Here is an 18,382-nt window from a genome sequence, read left to right on the forward strand (position 1 = left end):
CATGATGTAAATCTCGAATCTCTATCTAACACCATAGACAATGGTACACCATGCAATCTCACGATATCAAAAATATATAACTCGGCTAATTTATCAAGTGAGTAATCGGATCGAACCAGAATAAAATGAGTTGATTTTGTCAATCGATCAACTACAATCCAGATAGCATCTTTCTTTCTTGGAGACAGGGGCAAACCTGAAACAAAGTCCATTGTCACTTGATCCCATTTCCACTTCGGAACCATAATCGGTTGTAACAAACCAGAGTACACTTGATGTTCAGCTTTAACTTGCTGACAGATCAAACATTTACAAACAAGGTCAGAGATGTTTCTTTTCATTCCAGACCACCTGTAATGCTGTTTCAAATCATTGTACATTTTTGTACTACCCAGATGCACAGATAACTGACTATTATGAGCTTCATTCAAAATCATCTGAATTAACTCTGGATTTCTCGGAACACAAATTCAATCTCGGAATCTCAAACAATCATCTTTATCAATTTTGAACTCTAAATCAGACTCTAAAGCACACTGAGCTCTTTTATCTAAAATCTTATTATCAATTTTCTAAGCTTCGATAATTTGCTGTAAGAACAAAGGTCTCGCTTTCAATTCAGCTAAAACCAAACCATCATCAGATATGCACAAATGAGCATTCATAGCATGCAATACAAACAATGATTTTCGACTCAAAGCATTAGCAATAACATTTGCCTTTCACGGATGATAATTAATAACAAGCTCGTAATCTTTCAACAATTCTAGCCATCTTCTCTGATGCAGATTCAAATCTTTCTGTGTCATCAGATATTTCAAACTCTTATGATCAGAATATACGTGACATTTCTCACCAAACAGATAGTGACGCTAGATTTTCAAAGCAAACACGATCGCAGTTAACTCTGGGTTGTGCGTTGGATAATTCTTTTCATGTGGTTTTAACTGTCTTGAAGCATAAGCAACGACTTTACCTTCTTGCATCAAAACACATCCCAAACCATTCAACGAGGTATCACTGTAAATTACAAATTCTTTACCCGATTCAAGTTGTACCAATACCAGAGATTCAGTCAACAAAGTTTTCAACTGATCAAAGTTGTTTTGACACTTTTCAGAACATTCAAACTTTACATCTTTTTGAAGTAACTTCGTTAGCGGAGTCGCAATCATCGAAAAAACCTTTTATGAATCGTCTATAATAATCAGCAAGTCACAGAAAACTATGAACTTCAGAACGTTCCTCGAAGGCTTCCAATATAAAATAGTTGAAATTTTGCTCAGATCAACTCGGATACCAGATACTGATACAATATGGACCAGAAAACCAACTTCTTGGAACCAGAATTCACATTTGCTAAACTTTGCATACAATTGCTTGTTTCACAAAGTCTGTAGCTGTGACAGCCCAAAATTGACCCTAGACGGGATGTGGTTTCGGGACCACAAAACCGAGGCATAAAAATAATTTAAAATTTATTTTGATGCCTATGATATGTGTTAAATTGTGTGTGACATTTTTGGTGATTTGATTTAGTGTTATAAAGGTGAATTTCACTAGAAAGGACTTGTGTGAAAAAATTTAGAAATGTGCTAGGCAAATGCAAAGTGGCCTAATAATGCATGTTGTGAAAATGAGGGATTTGCATGTCAAATTTCCCTAAAGATAGCCTAGTGGCCGGCCATGACAAGGATGATGGGCAAAAGAAAACATGTCATAAACATGTTTTGTTAATGGTTGATGTCAAAATTGATAAAATATTAAGGTTGTAGGAAGAGAAACAAAAAAAAATGTGTGTGTGTGGTTGCCCCCCCTTGCCGTGAATAGAGCAAAGAAAGAAAAAAAAAAGAGCTTCATTTCCTTTGGTTCTCTCTTAGCCGAATTGAAGAAAGAAAGGGGGAGGGGAGATTTCGGTCAACTTTAAGCTCAAAACAAGGTTAGTATTCATGTTAGATTTTGAAATTTCAGCTTAATGTAAGTTGATTACTAAGTTCTTTAACTAGCCCATGTTAAAATTTTGGATTTGGGTGGTGCATGAAGTATTCGGCCATGGTAGATAGTGAAGAGAGTTGATTATTTTCTTTGTGTTAAATGAGTGATTGTGGATGGGTGAAGTGTGAGCTAGTTAAATATTCATATAGTTAGGTTGGATGATAGGAAGAAAAAATCGGCTTGTGTATGTACACTAAGGCCGAATGTAAAGTTGGAGATTTGTGGGAAATGTATGTGTCTTGAAGTGTTGGAATGGAGAGGATGCTTTAATTGTGTTATGAACAATTATGTGTTAGAAATTGTGATTTTGGGTTGACTAGGATTTTCGGCCATAGTGGTCATTGAGGATTAAGGTTATGTTTCATGCTAAACTTGATAAATCTTGGTGTATGGGTGTTTGAACTAAACTAATGATCAAATAGATGCATAAATACAAAGTAAGAAGAATCGGCTATTGTATGTAATACTATTGCCGAATGTGAAAATACTATACTTGAGTAATGAATATGATTGGATTATTGATGGTATGGTAATTGCATAAGGCTATTAGCCGAATAGCTAAGAACGTAAGGTAGTAAGATAAAAATTTTACCATGTCGTTCCGTATGTCATAGATCATTAAAATGTGGATACCAATATATGTACCAAAGCGGTTGAATGAGCTAATTTATTTGTTTAAGCTCAAGATCCTAAAGGAGAGGCGCCCAACAAGGGAAATCAAGATCATCGAGTAGCCGACTTGGAATTAATTACCGAACACAAGGTAAGTCATTAAGCACATATGTTTGATATTGCTTAAATGATTGGAAAATCTATGAAATTGTGTTTAATGGAATGCTATATATGTATAAATGAAATTGTATGTGTATGGAGTGAGGATAATTGTTGAATGTAAAAGAAATAGTGGAATGTGTAGAAAGTTTGCTTCCGGCACTGTGTGTGCGGGCAATACGTGTGTATGGTGACGAGATTGGCACTAAGTGTGCGTGCTGGAAATATAAGGCACTAAGTGTGCATGCTGGAAAAATATGACACTATGTGTGCAAGCTGGAAAAATACTGACCTTGGGTGTGCGAGCTCGGAGGGTATGGCTGTGTGTGCGGGCTTAAATTACGTGGCACTAAGTGTGTGAAATCGAGTAGTAAGCATTGTGTGTGCGTACTCTATATATATGGAGGTGTGTCTCCATTGAATTGAGTATGGACAGCGGATCGGGTAAGTACCTCGAGCTCATGACGAATAGAGAATACGTTCATGCTTGGGGTTGAATTTGGTAAGCCTTAAATCTATGTGATGATTGAAATTGTATGGTTGTGCTGGAAAATGAGTTAATGTGTAAAAATGCTTGATTATCTTGTTGTGTAGAATATGAAATGTGGATGTATGACTTGGTGCGAGATTGGACCGAAAGGTCCGAGGTATTATGGTATAGATTCGATATGGATGAGTACCTAGCCTCGTTTGTTGTACATGTTGTAGTAACTTTATCAGTGGATTGATGAATGCTTATGACTTACTGAGTTGTAAAATCACTCGGTGTTTTTCTTGTCACCCATTTTAGGTCTCTCGGACTCGTATTGTTTGCGTGATCGGGACCGTCGTTGAAGTCATCACACCGACTGAAATCTTGTGGTATTGTTTTCGTTGTTGAAGAACATTTGGCATGTATAGGCTATTATATTTTGTCGAATTGTGGGTTGTAAACTTTAAGCCATGTGAAAATGGCCTATGTGGTCGTCGAGTGGGATGCTAGAACCTATAGCCACGAGTCTTAGAAACTCTAATTTTGATAAGGTGGCCATAATTTGTGTCATGTATGATGGATGATTAAGGCCAAGGAAAGATTCATGAAATTGGCATAGTCTCACTGCAGTAACTGTTGCGGACAGCAGCAGTGAGATGAGATTGAAAAATCACTAAAAATAGTAGAAGTAGAATTAAATAGTGAGTAAATTATGGAATTGAACCTTGATTAATCTATTTTATATGGACGAAACGAAACGACCATATGAGCAGTATACTGAGAAATATTAAAGTTCTCGTGAGACAGGGCCAGAACGGTTTCTGGGTCCCCTGCGGCGACTTTGAAAATTTACCATAAATTATCCAGAAAGAATTAGGAGTCATTCCTTATATGTACAGATTCCATTTTGAGTCTAGTTTCATTAGAAACAAACGGAACCAGTATTAAAGCCCTGTACAGAGAGATATTCAAGTTGTAACACGCGAAGGTCAGAGCAGTCGATCCCTGTAACATGGGTGACTTTAACTAATAAACTGTACCAATTGGCCCGACCAAAAATTCTAAAAATAAATACATGGATGGGTATGTGAGTCTAAATTCAGGGAAAATTTACGAAACCAGTTTCCGAGTTTTGAAACTCGAGATATGATTTTTAAGGCGACGGTGACGCAGTTTTCCAGCCTGACTAGTAATGTCAAATTGGTTGGTACCTTGAGAGGATTTGGCCGTTAACCCCTCGTGTCCGACACCGGCGACGGTCACGAGTTAGGGGTGTTACAATTTTATTAGTATCAGAGCTATGGTTTAGTCGGTTCTAGGACTACCATAGAGCGTGTGAGTCTAGCTATACATGCCAAATTGTTAGTGCTTAATAATGTGATGACTTCTGACGGTTGAAATTTTTGTTTTGATTAGCGATGGAACCCGGGATAGAGAGACCCTTGGCGGATGACGTTGAAAGTGTAGCGGCTACTCCTGCGCAAGGGACACCGCCTGTTGAGCCTCAGTCATCCGCGAATAATCAAAATGAAGGGGCGAAACAAGCCTTCTTCACCATGATGAATGTGTGGGTCGCATAATATGCCCGAACCAATCCGGTGTCCAACCATTCCCGAATTTAAATAATCCACCCCAAGAGCCCGTGATGCCATCGTTACTAATCCCGTGAGGCTGAGTAAACCACCGTGGACTTGATTAGGAAGCGTGGGGCGAGGAGTTTAAGGCCATAGTTACCGCGATGCCGAAAGGGCCGAAGTTCGCTTGATAACACCATTAGAGTGTTTGATGAATGTCATGCACACCGATGAATATCTTAAGTGTGCTATATCTTTGTTGCGAGACTCACCTACTATTGGTGGAGGACCTTGATTTCCATAGTCCCAAAGGAACAAGTTACTTGGGATTTCTTTCAAACGAATTTGGAAGAAATATATTAGTCAACGGTTCATCGATCGAAGCGTAAGGAGTTCCCGGAACTCAAGCAAGGCCGATGATCAGATCTCGAATCTGAACATGAGTTCGTAAGACTTAGTCGGTATGCTCGGAGTGTGTGGCTGATGAGGTTGCTATGTGCAAAAGATTCAAGAAGGATTGAATGAAGAGTTAAAGTTACTAGTGGAATTTTGGAGATAAAGGAGTTCGTGACACTAGTCGAACGAGCACGCAAGGCGGAAGAACTTGGGAAGGAGAAGAACAAGGCTGAATTTGAAGCAAGAGATTACCGTAAAAGATCAACGAGTAAAGCTCCGTTCTCATTGTCAAGAGGTTCGTGGAGGACACCAGAAGTCGAGGCGATCGGGAATTTCCATTAGAGCCCGACCATTGACGGACTCCCGAGTTACATCGGTAGCTAGTGTGGGCAATAATCGTCAAGAGAGACCTGAATGTCCCCAATGTGGAAGACGACACCTAGGTGAATGTTGGGGTAAGTCTGTTAACAAGGCCTCATTACGGATATGGTTCAAGGACCACTTCATTAGGGATTGCACGAGCTAGATGAGAAGAATAAGATGCAAGGTGCGAGATCTAGTGGGGCGACAGCTAGAGGTAGACCCCGAGGGTTTCAGGAGGTAGGGGTGGTAATCAGAGGGGAGCCACTGATACGGCTGTTCGATCCGAGACCCGAGCTCCTGCTAGAGCATATGCCATCCGCGCATGAGAGGAGGCATCCTCTCCTGACGTTATCGCTGGTACTTTTACTCTCTTTGATACTAGTGTGATTGCATTGATTGACCCCGGCTCTACTCATTCATATGTATGTGAAACTTTAGCATCCAAGAAGACTCTACCGTTGAGTCTCTCGAGTTCGTAATTCGAGTGTCAAACCCTTTGGGTCAATACGCACTCGTTGATAAAGTGTGCAAGAGATGCCCTTAATAATTCGAGAATCTGCTTTTTACCGATCCGATGCTTCTACCATTTGATGAATTCGATGTTATTCTTGGTATGGATTGGTCGATCGTACATGATGCATGGTGGATCGCAAAAGGAAAACCATTGATTTGAGGAGTGCAAATAATGAGGTAGTCCGAGTCGAGTCTCATCGATTTAAAAGGAGTGCCGCGATAATATCTTCTATGACCGCCGGAGATATGTGAAAAGGGTGTGAAACATACCTTGCGTATGTGTTGGAAAGTAAAGAGACGGAAAAGAAACTCGAATCGGTATCGATGGTTTGTGAGTATTCAGATGTTTTTCCGGAGGAGTTACGGATTGCCACCGGTTCGAGAAGCGGAATTCGGCATCGAAGTTGTACCGGGCACTACGCCGATCTCAATAGCTCCGTATCGTATGGCATTAACGGAGTTAAAGGAATTGAAGGTTCAATTACAAGAATTGACGGATAGAGGTTTCGCTCGACCGAGTTTTTCTCCATGGGGCGCACCAGTATTGTTTGTGAAAAAGAAGGACGGAAGTATGAGGTTGTGCATCGACTACGAATTCTTGGTGATGCCGTTTGGGCTCACTAATGCCCCTGCGGTGTTTATGGATTTAATGAATAGAATTTTCAGGCCATACTTGGATCGGTTCGTAATTGTATTTATCGATGACATTTTGGTCTATTCGAGAGATGAAACGAACATCTGAACACCTAAGGCTAGTGTTGCAAATCTTACGAGATAAGCGATTATACGCAAAGTTCAATAAATGTGAATTTTGGTTGAAAGAGGTTAGCTTTTTGGGGCACGTGGTGTCCGTGATCGGTGTCGGTGGACCCGAACAAAATTTCGACCATAGTCAATTGAAACCTCCAAGGAATGTTACCGAAGTTAGGAGCTTTTGGGGCTTGCCGATTACTACCGACGGTTTGTAAAAGGATTCTCGATGATAGCCACACCCATGACAAAACCGCTTCGTAAAGATGTCAAATTTGAATGGACGGAAAAGTGTCGAAAAGTTTCACCAATTGAAAACCCATTTGACGAAAAGCTCCGGTTCTAGTACCGTCCGAATCGGCAAAGAGTTTGTCATCTATAGTGATGCCTCCCTACTTGGGTTAGGTTGCGTATTGATGCAAGAAGGTCGAGTTGCGCCTCACGCGTCGAGACAATTAAAGCCACATGAGAAAAATTATCCAACTCATGATCTCGAATTGGTCGCCATCGTATTCGCTTTAAAGATATGGCGACATTACTTATTTGGTGAGAAGTGCCATGTGTATTCGGATCACAAAAGTCTCAAATATTTGATGACTCAGAGAGACTTAAATCTGCGACAAAGACGATGGCTCGAGTTGTTAAAAGATTATGAACTCGTCATTGATTATCACCCGGGAAAGGCTAATGTGGTTGCAGATGCCTTAAGTCAGAAATCACTGTTTGCTTTACGAGCGATGAATGTACACTTGTCTATTCTACCCGACAATGTGTTAGTCGCCGAATTAAAGGCCAAACCATTGTTGGCTCATCAAATTCGGGAAGCTCAGAAAGTTGATGAGGAGTTGCTTGCAAAACGGGCTGAGTGTGTTCTGAACAAGGAATCAGAGTTTCAAATTGATGATGACGATTGTTTGAGGCTCAGAAGTCGTCTGTGTGTTCCAAAGAATTCGGAACTTATTTCGATAATTCTAAATGAAGCCCATTGTAGCCGAATGGCAATCCACCCGGGGAGTACGAAGATGTACAACGATTTGAAACGCCAATTTTGGTGGCCCGGTATGAAACGAGACATTTCTAAATTTGTTTCAAGGTGTCTGATATGTCAACAAGTGAAAGCGGAACATCAAGTGCCATCGGGATTACTTCAGCCGATCACGATACCCGAGTGGAAATGGGATCGAGTCACCATGGACTTTGTATCCGGACTGCCATTGTCAGCAAGTAAGAAGGATGCGATCTGGGTCATTGTTGATAGATGACCAAGTCTCGCTCATTTTATTCTGTCGCACCGATTTTTGCTTGATAAATTGGCAGAATTATACGTCTCCCAAATTATTCGATTGCATGGGGTGCCTATTTCTATCGTGTCGGATAGAGACCCAAGATTTACATCGCGATTTTGGAAGAAATTGCAAGAGGCTTTGGGTACCAAGCTGCATTTTAGCACTGCTTTTCACCCCCAAACCGATGGTCAATCCGAACGGATAATTCAAATACTCGAGGATATATTGAGATGTTGCATCCTTGAGTTTAGTGGTGCATGGGAACGGTATCTACCTTTGGTTGAGTTCGCTTACAACAATAGCTTTCAATCAAGTATCAAGATGGCGCCTTACGAGGCTTTATACGGTCGTAAATGCCGTACCCCATTATTCTGGACTGAAATTAGTGAAGGAAAAATCTTCGGGGTTGATTTGGTTAAGGATGCCGAGCAAAAAGTTCGAGTAATTTGTGAAAGTTTGAAAGCTGCTTCGGATCGTCAAAAGTCGTATGCGGATTTGAAAAGAAAAGATATTGAATATCAGGTTGGAGACAAGGTATTTCTCAAAGTCTCACCCTGGAAGAAAGTGCTTAGATTTGGCCGTAAGGGCAAATTGAGCCCGAGGTTCATCGGGCCATATGAGATATCCGAACGAGTCGGTCCAGTCGCGTATCGTTTGATTTTGCCCCCTGAGCTCGAAAAGATTCATAATGTTTTTCATGTCTCGATGCTTCGACGATATAGGTCTGATCCATCGCACGTAATTGCTCCATCTGAGATTGAGATTCACCTAATTTGAGCTATGAAGAGGAACCGGTTCGCATTATGATGCGTGAAGTAAAAGAGTTGGGCAATAAGAAAATCCGTTAGTGAAGGTGTTGTGGCATAAACACGGAATTGAAGAAGCCACTTGGGAACTTGAGGACTCTATGAAAGAGCGATACCGAGCCTATTTACGGTAAGATTTTCGGGACGAAAATTTCTTAAGTGGGGAGAGTTGTGACACCCAAAATTGACCCTAGACGGGATGTGGTTTGGGACCACAAAACCGAGGCATAAAAATAATTTAAAATTTATTTTGATGCCTATGATATGTGTTAAATTGTGTGTGACATTTTGATGATTTGATTTAGTGTTATAAAGGTGAATTTCACTAGAAAGGACTTGTGTGAAAAAATTTAGAAATGTGCTAGGCAAATGCAAAGTGGCCTAATAATGCATGTTGTGAAAATGAGGATTTGCATGTCAAATTTCCTAAAGATAGCCTAGTGGCCGCCATGACAAGGATGATGGGCAAAAGAAAACATGTCATAAACATGTTTTGTTAATGGTTGATGTCAAAATTGATAAAATATTAAGGTTGTAGGAAGAGAAACAAAAAAAATGTGTGTGTGTGTGGTTGCCCCCCTTGCCGTGAATAGAGCAAAGAAAGAAAAAAAAGAGCTTCATTTCCTTTGGTTCTCTCTTAGCCGAATTGAAGAAAGAAAGGGGGAGGGGAGATTTCGGTCAACTTTAAGCTCAAAACAAGGTTAGTATTCATGTTAGATTTTGAAATTTCAGCTTAATGTAAGTTGATTACTAAGTTCTTTAACTAGCCCATGTTAAAATTTTGGATTTGGGTGGTGCATGAAGTATTCGGCCATGGTAGATAGTGAAGAGAGTTGATTATTTTCTTTGTGTTAAATGAGTGATTGTGGATGGGTGAAGTGTGAGCTAGTTAAATATTCATATAGTTAGGTTGGATGATAGGAAGAAAAAAATCGGCTTGTGTATGTACACTAAGGCCGAATGTAAAGTTGGAGATTTGTGGGAAATGTATGTGTCTTGAAGTGTTGGAATGGAGAGGATGCTTTAATTGTGTTATGAACAATTATGTGTTAGAAATTGTGATTTTGGGTTGACTAGGATTTTCGGCCATAGTGGTCATTGAGGATTAAGGTTATGTTTCATGCTAAACTTGATAAATCTTGGTGTATGGGTGTTTGAACTAAACTAATGATCAAATAGATGCATAAATACAAAGTAAGAAGAATCGGCTATTGTATGTAATACTATTGCCGAATGTGAAAATACTATACTTGAGTAATGAATATGATTGGATTATTGATGGTATGGTAATTGCATAAGGCTATTAGCCGAATAGCTAAGAACGTAAGGTAGTAAGATAAAAATTTTACCATGTCGTTCGTATGTCATAGATCATTAAAATGTGGATACCAATATATGTACCAAAGCAGTTGAATGAGCTAATTTATTTGTTTAAGCTCAAGATCCTAAAGGAGAGGCGTCCAACAAGGGGAAATCGAAGATCATCGAGTAGCCGACTTGGAATTAATTACCGAACACAAGGTAAGTCATTAAGCACATATGTTTGATATTGCTTAAATGATTGGAAAATCTATGAAATTGTGTTTAATGGAATGCTATATATGTATAAATGAAATTGTATGTGTATGGAGTGAGGATAATTGTTGAATGTAAAAGAAATAGTGGAATGTGTAGAAAGTTTGCTTCCGGCACTGTGTGTGCGGGCAATACGTGTGTATGGTGACGAAATTGGCACTAAGTCTGCGTGCTGGAAATATAAGGCACTAAGTGTGCATGCTGGAAAAATATGACACTATGTGTGCAAGCTGGAAAAATACGGCACTGGGTGTGCGAGCTCGGAGGGTATGGCATCGTGTGTGCGGGCTTAAATTACGTGGCACTAAGTGTGCGAAATCGAGTAGTAAGCACTGTGTGTGCGATCTATATATATGGAGGTGTGTCTCCATTGAATTGAGTATGGACAGCGGATCGGGTAAGTACCTCGAGCTCATGACGAATAGAGAATACGTTCATGCTTGGGGTTGAATTTGGTAAGCCTTAAATCTATGTGATGATTGAAATTGTATGGTTGTGCTGGAAAATGAGTTAATGTGTAAAATGCTTGATTATCTTGTTGTGTAGAATATGAAATGTGGATGTATGACTTGGTACGAGATTGGACCGAAAGGTCCGAGGTATTATGGTATAGATTCGATATGGATGAGTACCTAGCCTCGTTTGTTGTACATGTTGTAGTAACTTTATCGGTGGATTGATGAATGCTTATGACTTCTTGAGTTGTAAAATCACTCGGTGTTTTTCTTGTCACCCATTTTAGGTCTCTCGGACTCGTATTGTTTGCGTGATCGGGACCGTCGTTGAAGTCATCACACCGACTGAAATCTTGTGGTATTGTTTTCGTTGTTGAAGAACATTTGGCATGTATAGGCTATTATATTTTGTCGAATTGTGGGTTGTAAACTTTAAGCCATGTGAAAATGGCCTATGTGGTCGTCGAGTGGGATGCTAGAACCTATAGCCACGAGTCTTAGAAACTCTAATTTTGATAAGGTGGCCATAATTTGTGTCATGTATGATGGATGATTAAGGCCAAGGAAAGATTCATGAAATTGGCATAGTCATCGCAGTAACTGTTGCGGACAGCAGCAGTGAGATGAGATTGAAAAATCACTAAAAATAGTAGAAGTAGAATTAAATAGTGAGTAAATTATGGAATTGAACCTTGATTAATCTATTTTTATATGGACGAAACGAAATGACCATATGAGCAGTATACTGAGAAATATTAAAGTTCTCGTGAGACAGGGCCAGAACGGTTTCTGGGTCCCCTGCGGCGACTTTGAAAATTTACCATAAATTATCCAGAAAGAATTAGGAGTCATGCCTTATATGTACAGATTCCATTTTGAGTCTAGTTTCATTAGAAACAAACTGTACCAGTATTAAAGCTCTGTACAGAGAGATATTCAAGTTGTAACGCGCGAAGGTCAGAGCAGTCGATCCCTGTAACATGGGTGACTTTAACTAATAAACTGTACCAATTTGCCCGACCAAAAATTCTAAAAATAAATACATGGATGGGTATGTGAGTCTAAATTCAGGGAAAATTTACGAAACCAGTTTCCGAGTTTTGAAACTCGAGATATGATTTTTAAGGCTACGGTGATGCAGTTTTCCGGCCTGACTGGTAATGTCAAATTGGTTGGTACCTTGAGAGGATTTGGCCGTTAACCCCTCGTGTCCGACACCGGCGACGGTCACGACTTAGGGGTGTTACAGTAGCATTATTCTCAGATGCTCGGAATGTTCAGTTTCATCTCGTGAAAAAATCAATATGTCATCAATGAATATAACAACAAATTGATCTAAATACAGTCTGAAAATTCTGTTCATCAAATCCATAAAGATAGCAGGTGCATTCGTTAATTCGAAAGGCATAACTAAGAATTCATAGTGACAGTACCTTGTTCGAAAAGCAGTTTTCAGTATGTCAGAGTCTTTTACTCACAACTGATAATATCCGAATATCATATCTATCTTTGAAAACACACCAACTCCTTTCAATTGATCAAACAGATCGTCAATTCGGGGCAGAGGATACTTATTCTTAATAGTCATTTTGTTCAACTGACGATAATCTATACACATTCTCATCGTACCGTCTTTCTTTTTCACAAACAATACCGGAGCACCCCAAGGTGAGAAACTCGGTTTAGCAAATCCTCTATCGGGGAAATCTTGTAATTGAGATTTTAATTCTTTTAGTTCGATCGGAGCTGTTCTATACAAAACTGTCGAAATTGGAGTAGTACCAGGTACCAATTCAATGCCAAATTCTACTTCTCTAACCGGAGGTAAACCCGGAAGTTCTTCAGGAAATACATCAGGGAACTCACAGACAACAGTCACATATTCAACTTTCTTTTCTAACATTCTCGAATCAATCACATAAGAAAAATAGGCTTCACAACCCTTTCTCACAATATTTAAAGCTTTCATCGAAGATATCACAGCAGACGATCCATTCAAATCACTAGATTCAATTTTGACTATTTCATCATTTTTGCATCTCAAATCAATAGTTTTTCATTTGCAGTTCACAACAGCATCATGCAAGGTTAACCAATCCATACCCAGAATTATATCAAATTCATCAAAAGGTAACAGCATCAGATCAGCCAGAAAACAAGTGTCTCGAAACATTGATGGACAATTCTTGCAAACTTTATCAGCCAACATGCTTCTGCCTAGGGGGTTCAAAACTCTAATTACAAACTCAATAGACTCTACAGGAAAAGTCTTATTGTTCACTAAGTTCATGCATATATACGAATGTGTTGATCCAGTATCTATCAAAGCAATCACAGAAGTATCATAAAGAGTGAATATACCCATAATCACATCTGGTGATGAAGCTTCCTCCCGAGCTCGGATAGCATAGGCTCTAGCAGGTGCTTGAGCCTCAGATTTAACAGCTGTATCTTTTGTTCCTCTCTGGCTACCACTTACATTTCCTATATTTCTAGGAGGTCTACCATGAGATGCATTGTCACTTGGCCTTGAATTCTAAACATTATCTTTTTCGGCTAACTCTGGGCAATCTTTTATGAAATGATCTCGAGAACCACAACTATAACAAGCTCGGCTATTAATTTTTCCCCAACACTCTCCAAAATACCGTCTTCTACATTGGTTACACTCAGGTTTTTCATTCTTTAGACTTCCAACACTGGCAACTGACGTAACTGGAGCTTTAAAGTTCAAAAACGATCTAGCACGATCTCTATTCGAATATCCCATATTAACCTTTGAACGACTACTATCATCTCTAAACTTTTTTGATGCAGATTGAAATAACTTGCCCGATGATCTCTTTCGCACTTCTCTAGCTTTATATTCAACTTTTCTTTTCTCTTTCCCAAGATCTTCAGCTTTACATGCTCGCTCAACAAGTATAACAAATTCTTTGATCTCAAGAATCCCGACTAATAAACGATATCTTCGTTCAAACCATCCTCAAATATTTTGCACATTATTGCTTCAGTAGATACACATTCACGAGCATACTGACTCAATCTTACAAATTCCCATTCGTATTCTGTAACAGACATACGACCTTGTTTAAGCTCCAGAAACTCTTTATGCTTTTGATCTATGAATCTCTAAATAATATATTTCTTCTGGAATTTAGCTTAGAAGAAATCCCAAGTAACTCTTTCACTCGGAACCACGGATATTAAAGTCTTCCACCAATGGTACGTTGTGTCCTTTAGAAGTGAAACTTCACATTTTAAGCATTCATTGGGATTTAATGGCAATTCATCAAATACTCTTATTGTGTTCTCTAACCAGAACTCGGCCCTTCAGCATCATCATTCGTTGTAGCTCGGAACTCTTCAGCCGCATACTTCCTAATCTTATATACTGGAGGCTTACTTAATTGAATTGGAATCACTGATGGCATAACAGGAGTTTGTGAAGGATTTACCGGGGGTGAAGATTGTTGAATAGCCGGATTGGTTCTAATGTACTCACTAAACCAACCATTCATCATCTGATAGAAGGCTTGCTTAGCTTCACTATCATGGCTACTTGTAGCCGGTCTAGAATCAGATGGCGCCGTCCCTTGCGCGGGAGCAGGCATATTACTTTCAACATCGTCTGCTACGGCTCGTTCAGGATCTATTTACTATATAAATGCACATTTCAATGTCAGGATTCATCACACTATCATAGTTCATAAATATGACATGTATAGCTAGACTCACATACGCTATAGTAGTCCTAGAACCGACAAAACTATAGCTCTGATACCAATAAAATGTAACACCCCTAACCCGTATCTGTTGCCGAACTAAGGTTAAAGGCATTACCGGAAAAAATCAAAACATTAACATACATTTCATAAGCATTAAAGCATCATAGATTAAACATCAATATAGAGTCCCTTATATAGGTCATCGAGACCATAAACATGCATTAAAAAAGGGTCGGGACTAAACCGAACTCGTACACAAATTTTCCAAAACTTAAACATTTTTCAAACAAGTACAGGTCACATGCCCATGTGAATAGGTCATGTGCCTCACACGGTATTAGACACGCCCGTGTGTCTAAGCTATGTCAAAATAGGACATACATACTCACTTGCACACACGGCCACAAGACACGCCTGTACGCCATGGCCGTGGTCGAAACTGACTTGGGCCACACGGCTAGCCACACGCCCATGTGCCTTAGCCATGCTCGAGCCTGACTTACAATTGTAGGGTACCTCAGGGGACACACGGCCGTGCAACATGTCCGTGTGTCACACACGGTTGAGACACACGCCCGTGTCTCTGTCCGTGTGGAAAAAAATAGGCCATTTGAATAGCCAATTTGCCACCCTAAATTGGGTCAAGCCTAAAAGCACCAAATCAAATAAATTTGCACAACAATTTCAGCCAATTTCTAACCCAAACCATACACCAATCATGCCATAATATTAACAACCATTCCAATATCAATTCATAAACCATTTCATAACCAATCTAAACAAAAATCATACTAAGGCATATGTTTCAATACATCATTCAACCTCATGATCAAAACTTACCCAAACTTATCAACATTGACCATTTCTTTTGGTCATTCCAAACATACCATATAGCATTTCCAACCATAAGTTCAAACACTTAATTCATACCACAAACTCATTCATATTCATATCCATAATCAAGCCAAATCTTATGGCTAAATGTATTCACATTTCAAAACATAACCAAAGTATTCCTAGCCTATACATGCCATACTTCTATATTTACACTTTAAAAAGGCACCAAAATATGATTTGATAGTGTGGTGACAATCCTCGATGATCCCCGAGCTCCCTGTAGCTTCGATATCTATAAAATAAATTATAAACACACAAAGTAAGCTTTCAAAGCTTAGTAAGATAGTATGATAATAAATCATCTATATACTTAAACATTAACAGTTCATAATAACATAAACATCTTCTGAGATTTCTAACAAACCTTTCACCCACTTACTTCTCTCAACTTGTAGATACCCGAAGTTCGCTATTGCACAAACAATGCCTTTGAACCAAAGTATTCTTCTCTAAGTTTCGCACACTCAGTATCTTCACGGATGTATTGCACACTAAGTGCCATCCTGGATGTCTCGCACACTAAGTGCCATTTTCAAAATCGACATACTTGTAACCACCAAATCTAGCAACCAAAAACACAATTTATATCATTCTTAAGCATTATATATAAAGAAATATTGCTCTTATAACATACTAACTTACCTCGTACAAATTCGAATAGACAGAATCGGCTACTCTACGACTTTCGACTTTCGACTTTTTCCGAGCTAATTCCGAATTCCTCTTTTCTTGATCTTTATAAATTAAATTTTAGCTATTTTATTCAACAAATCATTCAAATCAATCCAGATACACACATTTAAGGCATTTTACAAATTAGCCCTCACATTTTTATATTTTGACAATTTAGTCCCTAATTCACAAAATCATAAAATACACATAATTTGCATATACTCATGCCTAGACGAATTCTCCTAGTACTCATACTAGTCCACACATTTCATTTATTTCACACTTTAGTCATTCGATTTACAAATTTCACAATTTGGCCGATTTTACTCAAAATCATTAAAAATTCAAAGACAAAACATATCAACCCAACATATATATTTCAATTTCTATCAACTAACTTCACAAAGCTCAGAATTTCATCAATGGAATAATTCAAAATCATCATCCAAATCAGAAATTTAGACATGGGCTTGATAGAACACTAAGCAACAATCACAAAAACGTAGAAATTATCAAAAACTGATCAAAATTTAAATACCTATTTGATCTTCAAAGTGCCGAATGTTTTTATGCTTCAAACCCTAATTTTATTCTTCAATTTTGGTGGCCATTAAGATGAATGAATCAAATTTTGTCTTTTTTTTTAAATTATTAACTAATTTACACATTTACTAAATTAACCTTATTTCATAACATTAAAATTCCACTAATAATGGGCATTTGTGTCCATCCATTATTCCAATGGTCAAATAACTACATAAGGACCTCACAAGTATAAAGCCAAATCAAATAAGCACTTTAACATATAGCAGGCAACTTTTATATTTTACGCAATTAGGTCCTTTTATTAAATTAAGCACACAAATGATCAAATTTTCATACAAAACTTTCACAAATGCTCATTCACATATCATAAATATGGAAAATAATATTTAAATATTTTTCCAACTCAAACATGTGGTCCCAAAACTACTATTCCGACTAGGGTCTAAACTGGACTGTTACATTGATAAACTCTTCAAGACTTGTATTTTCTGTGTTTATTTTTAATTACATACTTAGATAATTTTTAATTTAAATTAGTTAGTAATCCACTCTTATAAACCATATTATTTTTCCATCACCAATTTGTTTAAGTTATATTTTTTCACAAAGAATTGCTTAATAGTCCCTATGGAGACAATACTCGATACTTATCACTTTATTACTTGCCACGACTGTGTACACTTGCAGATTTTAATCGTTTTAAGTTTTTGGTATAGTTGCCGGGGACTATGTTTAAAGACATTATTTGTGAAATTAGTATTTTGGCAAATTAGTTTAAATTTTCTATTAAATTTTAACATAGTTATTGTTGTGTTTATTTCAGATGTTTATGAGTATTGACCATATCGTTGACTTACTCTAGTAGATCCTAAAACAAAAGAATATTTAGACAAAGGAGAAGGCAAGTAGCTCAAAGATAGACTGGAGAAATGAATCTTGAAAATTAGAATCAAGATCAAGAAAATGGAGCTACAAATGCTCGAAATATGACCTTATTGCTGATGATAGAGACCGAGCCTTAAGACAATATGTCATGCCACTTTTCCATGAACTTAATATGGGTATCGTTACACCTAAGATCGAGGCACTACAGTTCGTTGAAGCCCGTTATGTTTCAAATGCTTCAGACAGTGCGCCAATTTACTGGGATGACTATTAAGGATCCCCACTTTCACCTTTGATTGTTTATGGAGGTGAGTGACTCTTTTAAGCTAGTCGGAGTTACTGAAGATGCATTAAGGTTTAAACTATTCCATATTCACTAAAGGACAGAGTAAGAGCTTGGCTAAATTCATTGTCACCTGGTTCAATTTCTACATGGCAACAATTGGCAGAACACTTCCTATTGAAGTACTTTCCACCTAGTAAGAATGCTAAGTTGCAAAATGAGATCACTACCTTCCACAAATGGATGATGAATCCTTGTATGAGGTGTGGGAGAGATTTAAAGAATTATTAAGAAAGTGCCCTCATCACGGAATTCCATATTGCATCTAGTTGGAGACCTTCTATAATGGTCTCAACGCATATACAAGGATGTTGGTAGACACTTCCAAAAATAGGGCACTTCTCTTTAAGTCTTA

At 38.4% G+C, this 18,382-nt stretch overlaps 1 non-coding gene across 1 annotated transcript; it reads right to left on the reverse strand.

Annotated features, from left to right (window-relative positions):
- Nucleotides 1-18,175: 18,175 nt before the first annotated feature.
- On the reverse strand, nt 18,176-18,280 carry LOC128294693 (small nucleolar RNA R71). Its single transcript, XR_008285000.1, has one exon. It is a non-coding gene; the product is annotated as a small nucleolar RNA R71 (small nucleolar RNA).
- Between the last annotated feature and the right edge of the window lie 102 nt (nt 18,281-18,382).

This window comes from Gossypium arboreum, chromosome 6 (assembly GCF_025698485.1).
Source record: "Gossypium arboreum isolate Shixiya-1 chromosome 6, ASM2569848v2, whole genome shotgun sequence".
Classification (NCBI taxonomy): domain Eukaryota; kingdom Viridiplantae; phylum Streptophyta; class Magnoliopsida; order Malvales; family Malvaceae; genus Gossypium; species Gossypium arboreum.